Here is an 8647-nt window from a genome sequence, read left to right as displayed (position 1 = left end):
ACCAATACATGAAAGGTGGGAAAGATAGAAGTCCCTTAGGCAATTTTGAAGCCTTTTTAGCTCTATACGCTCATAAAAGTGAGTAAATGGTCATATTTCATTGATTTTAATATATAAAAATCAAAATATAAGTTAATTATGGATGTTATGTGTTTTATTGTGTTAATATGACTTTTATTTCTATAATTTAGACCATCACATTTATTCTAATGATTGTTTTTACTTTGTAACCTCATTCATATGTTTTTTTTAAAGATTTTTCACTACTACAAAAAATGGCAAAGAGACCCATTGAAATATACCAGAGAGACCACTTCACAACGGGTCTCTATCTCAGGGGTCTCTTTGATAAAGAGACCCGATACTTAAAGGGGGTCTTTTTGTGAGGTCAAAGAGACCTATCATCAGTAATAGCGCGGGTCTGTCACATAAATTAGGAAATTGATAATTTACAAGGAAAAAAGACAAGTTATTTGAGATAAGGGGTCTGTTTGGTGGTATCAAACAGACCCTTCATATCAATTAACGGGTCTCTTTGTCTTTATTTTTGTAAAAAAAAATTAGAAATTATTTTTTGCTTTTAATATGGTTTGCATTTGAATTTTGAATATTTCATCTCTAAACAAATTGGTGGAAAATGAATAAATTATAAGTACTTTCCTAAAAAAATAAAGATAAATAAAAGTACTTACAATACTTTAAGATAAGACCATATGAAATACTATGGGCTAAAAAGATTTATATGATACCCAAAAAAAATCAACATTCAAGAAAACTTGACACAAAAATATTTAAAGTCACTAAAATTTACTACTACAATTACATCAATAAGGCTTAAGTATTCAATTCTCTGTAATTTCGACAAGCTGGTACTCTTGGGCTCTCAGAATTTCGCAGGTTAGGGCTTTCTGCATGATTAATCCCATTGCTCATCAGACAAATAACCAAAAGAGATAGAGCATAAGATCAGACTTAAAAACTAAATTGAATTGAGAAATAATTACATTATAAACAATCATATTAGAAAAATACGAATTAATCGTCAAATGAACACTTACCAAATCAATTGCTACCCTGTCAAAATTGGGTATTTCAAAATTCCCAATTAATAGTGTCTATTTAGCCAATCTTGATATTGCCCAGATGTGAAATTCAAACTTAAGCGTAACTAAAGCACTTCGTAACTGAAAATAAGGTTAGAAGATGAAATTAAGAACAGGGTTGTGTTTCAAATAGAAATTCAAAAACTTTAAATATGAAAACATGGAGAAAAAAGGCTTAAAAAATTTGAGAATTTACCCTGAATTCTTAATTAGATCTAGATCTAATTGCATTACAGCATTTCGCAACCGTTGTCATCGGAGGCTAAGCAACAAGGGATCTTGAAGGCGGTGATTTCTCAAATAATACAAGGAGCACGCATTTGTTCTTAAGAATTTGTTGATGAAGGTGGAAAAAGAAGGAGAAGAAGGCATTGATGAGAGAGAAAAAAATGGAGGTGATGAATGAGGAATACATTTTAGAGGAAAAAAATTGTAAGGGAATGTCGGTGTAGTGAGAAAGAAAGAGGTGATTATAATTTTAATGTCGGTGAAGCTCGAGAGGAGAGATATTGAGCCAAAAGAAAGGCCATACATACGCAAATAATGCAAAGTGAAAAAAGGAGATAAGAGACTAGACTCTTACATGGGTTTCTTATTTCACTCCACACAATAAATTTGTGGGCCTGAGGGCTTATAAGAGACCTCTTACCTCTATTAATGGATCTCTTACATCAAACATACCTGTTGGTTACAATAACGGGTCTCTCATTAGGGGTCTTTTTTCCATTTTTTGTAGTAGTGTTTGTCCAAGGAAAGCCCTTTATGATGTTGAAGAGTTGAATGTGGTCCAATAACAAATTTGAGAACAGTGGACGCAATACTTTAGAACTAAATATTTATTGACTATATAACTATTAGCTTAGGTAGAATAGGTAGAACAAAGTAATATTATTCGTGTTGTATGTATGTGTTGGATAAACTTATACAAGTTTTTTATCTGTAATGTTTTACTTATATTTTTAATTATGTTGCATTAATTTCTACGAATGTTTTTCCGGTATAATTGTATATTTACAGGAACAGGTTTATTAAAATAGGTTTTAATTAATATATATTAATTATTTATAATTAATATATATAAATATTAATTATATATAAATAAATGCTGCCGAAATTCAATAATAAAAAACAAATAAATTTAATGACTCTTCATAACCGGCATTTTGGTTGCCAGTTACAAATAAGTATTTATTCGTAACGGGGATTTTGGTTGCTTGTTACAAATAAGTACTTATTTATAAAAAATAATTCCTTTTTTCGTAACAGGCACTTAAACGCCCGTTATGAATAATGGTTATTCGTAACGGGCATTTTGTATGTCCGTTACGAATAATGACTTACCTTTCGTGGTTTTGAACCATATGGAGTTAGTTATCTCATGGATTATGTATGGGGTGTAACCTTCACGGGTTGATTGTTATTGCCTTCGTTATCCCTTATTCGTGGTTGCCTTAAATGATCCGTGAACAGTTTACAAATTCCTTAAAAACTTGTTGGCGGCTCCCTACTTTATTTGTCCCTAATCGTATACGGCAATCTCACTTCCTAAGAGTGCCAAGCATATTCACCACATGCTTAACGTAGGCGTACTTCAAATGACGCCTACAAGACCCAACCAAGATCAAGGCAATCATGTCAATGCCACCGCCAAAAATAGAGAAACAAATTTGAGGATTTATTGGCCGGTTGCAATACATAAGTAGGTTCATATCCAAATTAACAACGATATGTGCACAAATATTCAAGAAACTCAAAAAGAATGTGCCAGTAATATATGACGATGAATGTCAAAGAGCCTTTGAAAAGATTAAGTCTATTTCGCAAATCCTCCCGTATTAGCACCAGCACTTCCAGGAATACCTTTCAGGTTGTACCTAACAGTCACCTAGGAAACAATGGGAGCCATGCTTGCACAAGAAGTAGAAGTTAAAGAAAATGGAATCTACTATCTAAGTAAAAAGATGCTCGAGTATGAAGTACGATATACATCGCTTGAGAAATTGTGCCTCGTATTGGTGTGGGCCACGACCAAGTTAAGACATTACATGCTCGTGCATACAGTCTTTGTAGTTTCCCGAATGGATTCCACTTAAGTATTTATTCGAGAAGTCTACACTCAATGGGCGCATATCAAGATGGATAGTCAACTTAGCTCAGTTCGATGTAAGATTCATGCCTCAAAAGGCTATCAAAGGATCTATGGTCTCAGATTTCCTAGCTGATTTTCCAATAGATGATTCAATGCCAATACACAACAATGAATTTCCATACGAAGACTTGATGGTCACAGAAGATGATACTTGGACCTTATACTTCGATGGAGCCTCAAACCAAAAGGGATGTGGCGTTGGAGTATTATTAGTATCACCTAAGGAAGAGCATGTTCCAATCTCCATTAAGCTAGATTTCTACGTTACCAACAACGCTGCTGAATACAAAGCATGCGTGGTAGGCCTGGAAACAGCTTTAGCATTGGGAGTGAAGAAATTACAAATATTCGGGGACTCTTCATTGATCATCAACCAGATTTCTAAGAGATGGAAAGTAAGGAGAGAAAGTCTAGCCCCTTACCAAACTTATCTGGAAACTCTCATCAATCAGCTAAAAAAGATAGAATACACATATCTACCTAGAGAGGAAAATCAATTTGCTGATGCATGGGCAAGACTAGCCTCAATGGTTAGGATTCCTACGGAAATCGAGCAAATGCCTCTAACTATAGAAAAAAAGGCATAAACTGGCTTATATTCAAGCTATAGAAGATAATGAAGTGATCCAAGATGAAGAAGAAGATGAAGAAGAACCGTGGTATACAGACATACTTAACTATGCCACCAAAGGAGAATACCCTCCTCATGTTGACAAAAGAGCAAAACGAGCATTAAGACTCTTGGCTTCCTAATATGTACTCATAGATAACGAGTTACATAAAAGGGTACCTAAGGGTCGAGCTCTCTTATGTATAGGGAAAAAGACGCTCAAAGAGCTATGAAGATAGTCCACGAAGGCATTTGTGGAACTCATGTTAATGGAAAAATGCTAGTCCAAAAGATAATGCGAGAAGGATACTATTGGACTACAATGAATAAGGATTGTCATCAATATGTAAAAAGATGCCCTAAATGCCAAATCTACACCAATTTACAACACGTTCCTCCATCTCTACTTTACACCTACATTTCACCATGGCCATTCTCTACATGGAGAATTGACATTATTGGTAAAATTACTCCTCCAGGAACAGGAGGTCATGAATACATCCTAGTAGCAATTGATTACTTCACAAAGTGGGTTGAAGCACAATCATATGCTAAACTCACTGCAAAACATGTAGCACTCTTCATCGAAAGGAATATTATTTGTCGATATAGAGTCCCATATAAAATGATAAGTGACAATGGAACTCACTTTCAAGCTAAGTAGGAAGAATTGTTAGCATTCAACACCACCATTCTTCTCCTTATAGACCTCAAGCAAATGGAGTAGGTGAAGCAGCTTATAAAAATATTAAGACTATCATCGAAAAAATGACAAAAAAATTACAAGGATTGGCCTGACAAACTCCATTTCGCACTTTAGGTTTATTGCACGTTAATTCGCACATCAACAGGAAATACGCCATTCTCCTTGGTTTATGGAATGGATGTCGTACAACCTGTGGAGCTAAAGATACCATCTCTACGCATTGCACTAGAAAGTAATCTCGATGAAGTTGAATGGACTAGGGCGAGATATGAGGAGCTAACTCTAAATGATGAAAAATGACTAGAAGCTCTATATTATACTCAATGCTATCAAACTCGTATGGATAGGCATTTTAATAAAAAGGTCAAGACAAGAAACATCAAAGTAGGAAACTTGGTGTTAAAAGCATTAAGGAAAATTTTTTTAGATCCAAGGGGTAAATTTAGACCTAATTTGTCTGGACCCTATATTGTCAAAACAATCCTATCAAGAGGTGCAGCAAAATTAACTGATATGGATGGCAATGAGTTCTTGAACATGACAAATCTTGACCAACTTAAAAAGTACAACCCATAATTATTTGAGTAGGATATACTCAAGAGAGCTACGTTTGGCCTTATTCCTTAGGAAAGGATACGTAGGCAACCCTTTACGAGTGCGGCCGCTTTAATTTTCGCAAACCTCGCATCCCAGATATAAAAATAAATTCAACATAAATTCGATGAAGCTTCAGCGTCACCGAAAAAACGATGTCGCTGGCCGATGAACATTAGCGCCAGACGACAGCGTCTGTCGTCACACGCCGGACTGCCGCAACCGGCGCCAGTCATAAAAGAGCAGCGCCATTTCTTCTGTGAGTATATGGGCCTATTTCGGTGTTTTTCGGAAAATTTTCTACTTCTGTACTCGAAAAAATTTCTGGAAAATTAAATTTTCTGTTTTCATTGCTTTAATAAATAAAATTTAAAGGAGATGATTTAATTAAAAAAGCTGAAATTTCATTAATAAAATAAACTAAGAAATTACATTATTGGTGGAATTTAAATAAAGCTTAATAAAAGAAATTAACTTTAAGTTTAAAACTAAGTCTAATAAATTGAAAGTTAAGCAATGCTTCAATCTTTCTTCTCTTTTTTCGCTCTCTTCCAATTTTTATCTACATCCTCTTCATCGTCCTTTGCTTTAGCTAGTAGGCATCCTTTAGAGGACCTACATTCAATTTTGGAGTAAATGGTTTCTCCCTTAGCTAGGAGTCCATCTTTCTTTTCTACCCCAGCCTTCTTCTCTGAAGTGTAAGCTTTTCTTTTTCCTTTATCATTTGTAGAGCTCTTCTTCTTAGGCATCGTAGGTGTTTTGAATTCTACCTTTTCACCCAAGAGTTCATTCACAAGAATTACCTTGTCCCCTAGACGACTCTTCACATCAATCTTACTCTGATTTTTCTTCATGTCCTTTGAAGGTTTCTTGAGAAGCCACCACTTCACATCATTGGGTAAGGAAGGAGGAACCTTTTGGGTAATCACTTCCCAAAGGTCTAGTGCTCCAACATGCATCAAATTTTTCTACATCTTGAGAAACAGGGAATTCATAGGGACGACGAAGATCCCCAGAAGGAATTGTCTGAAGTAGGTCGTACTGTCTTTTTACCTTGTAGGGATAATAAAAAGTCATTTTTGGTTAAGCTGGGAAGACGACAGAAAGGCTGCTTGTTGACACCAACCATCTTCTCTATTTTCCACCAAGGGATGACCCACTTGATAGCAAAGTTGCAAGAGGCAAATAATTTCTTCCATTCATGGCGACCCATCTTAGAGAAGCGTTTCTTTCTTCTCACAAAGCAATTTGGAGTGTATTTTTCAACATTGTCGGGAGGACTAATTAATTCTAGTCCCTCAATTAGCCACATATTCAAAATTTCAATGCAAATAAATTAATATTACTATACAAAATTATGTTTTTGATTTCTGTAATTAAAAATATTATTTTTCTACCTGATAATAAAATTGGAGAGCCCAGAAAAAGCGCTTTTGGATTTCTCTTCAATTCATCAAGACTAAGCATAGTCTCTCCAACAATTAATGGCATTGGATTTCTTCCAGATTCAATCTGCTCCAAAACAGTTGATATAATTGTTTGGCCCTCATTAGTTCTCCCACTAGTGAGAAGATATTGCTTAAGCATGCAAAAGAGAAAAGCTCTTCTTGTATAAACATGAAAAGATTGAGAATAAAGTCTATCAAAGTAATGGCATGCAAATTCTTTCAAATTAACTGTGCTACCATCTACAATATTTGTTAGATCTTTGTCTCTTAAATTAAAGAAGTGCTCAAAATCTTTATAATAATATTCATTTATTCTAGGGATTACTGCAAGATCTAATGCAGGGAAGCCTAAGATAGCACCGAATTCTTCTAGTAAAGGGCTAATTTCATCACACCCTAGTTTAAAACAATGAGTATCCACATCCCAATATTCTAAGGCGGTATGAATGAAATCTAGATCAAGATCTACCCCCTTGACACCATAGATACCCCCCATATGAAAAAGTCTAATTCTTTTCTCTCTTTGGCAGTTAGAGACCGACATCATTCATGAGTGTAGTTGGTAAAACTCTTAGTAATTAAACACATGATTAGTTTTTCAAAAGCTAAGACTGTGTTTAATCTGCCGAAATAATGAAGAAAATCGGCAGACCAAGGGGCAATTTATACACAAAATCGACACAGTTTCAATCCGGAAAGGATTCGAAGTCAGCGCTCTCCACCGCCAAACGACAGTTCTGGCGCCAGAGCTTGGCGCCAATCGCCAGTCGTAGTGCCTGGCGCCAACACAAACCGCGTGGCGCCACATGTCGCTAACGTGTCTTATTTGCGAGCTTCTCAAAAACCGCGTTTTTTGGCTGATTCGAATCTGAACTATGGCTTTACGATTTTTTTTATCCTTTCTTATACCCTTTTAATTAATTTTATATATCAATTATATTTTTTCTTTTGTGGATTTTATTCAGATATAATTTTAAGTTTGTTTTAAGTCCAAAGTTTTTTATTCTTCATTTCTTTTTTGGGGGAGAAAGTCAGATACCCTCCATCAATAATAAAAATGACGGAATTTTTTTGCGCAAAATTTTTAATTATCACAATTCTTTGCACACACACATATACACATAAAAATGAAAAATAAATACAAGTCATAATAATTAGATAATAATATGTATATACAAATGTGTCTAATAAATGAGTAAACCAGGCAAAGTTCTATACAAGTCAAAATAAAATAAAACACAGGTATAAACTACGGCGCCGGAGGATGAAAATGATGAGAGACGCCCATCATATCATAGCACTGCGCAGTACGAGGAGTAAGCTCTCCACCAGCTCCAGCTCCAGCTCCAGTCTCCTCGGGAGGAGGAAAACTCAGTACAGGACCCATCCACCCAAGATCGCCTTGAGGCTGAGGCTGCGGAGGCTGCTGCGATGACGAGCCGACCTCGTACATCCCACCACCTCTAGGAGCTGAGGTAGACTCTCCGGACGAGCTGGCTCTGGAAGGCGTCTACACACCGTGTCATTGCCGTGACCACCTCACGCGAGAACTGTCAGATAAATAAAAGTCAGTAACAATGCATAACAGATATCAACAAATTACAAATAAATAAGGTTACTCGAGACTGGTGGCAAGGAATCGACCGCTCCAAGAAGCGCTCATCCTCAGGAGCCGGAGGGATTAATTCCTCAATGGGCCCGTATTTTCCCTGGCAATGGATAGACATACGAGGTTGCAGGAACTCATTAGGCCCAGCCTGACAAAAGCAAATCAAATTTAGTAAAATATCACTTGGGGGCTACTTAACAAAATGTAAAAGATGAAAATCATATCGTCGCCTCCTCAGACAAAATAGGGGCCGGAGCTAACAATGGCAGCAGCTCCTCCTCATAGCACTACCTAGGGATCGCATGAGATCGCCAAGGGGTGCCAGCCCTCTACGACATGCTCACCAGCCTCGCGCCATTTAACATATGACGTAGCGGAGGAGCAGCAACGATGAAAGTATCCTAGGAGTGCTGAATAGCAACCCTCTC

At 36.4% G+C, this 8647-nt stretch overlaps 1 long non-coding RNA gene across 1 annotated transcript; it reads right to left on the bottom strand.

Moving 5' to 3' along the window:
• Nucleotides 1-577: 577 nt before the first annotated feature.
• LOC110711350 lies at nt 578-1834 on the bottom strand. Its single transcript, XR_002509340.1, has 3 exons — nt 1300-1834; nt 1059-1184; nt 578-908 (listed from the first exon to the last, which is right to left on the bottom strand). It is a non-coding gene; the product is annotated as an uncharacterized LOC110711350 (long non-coding RNA).
• Nucleotides 1835-8647: the final 6813 nt, after the last annotated feature.

Source organism: Chenopodium quinoa, unplaced genomic scaffold (genome assembly GCF_001683475.1).
Source record: "Chenopodium quinoa cultivar QQ74 unplaced genomic scaffold, ASM168347v1, whole genome shotgun sequence".
NCBI lineage: Eukaryota > Viridiplantae > Streptophyta > Magnoliopsida > Caryophyllales > Amaranthaceae > Chenopodium > Chenopodium quinoa.
Note: the sequence above shows the minus strand (reverse complement) of the source record. Positions and strands in the feature narration are given on the sequence as shown.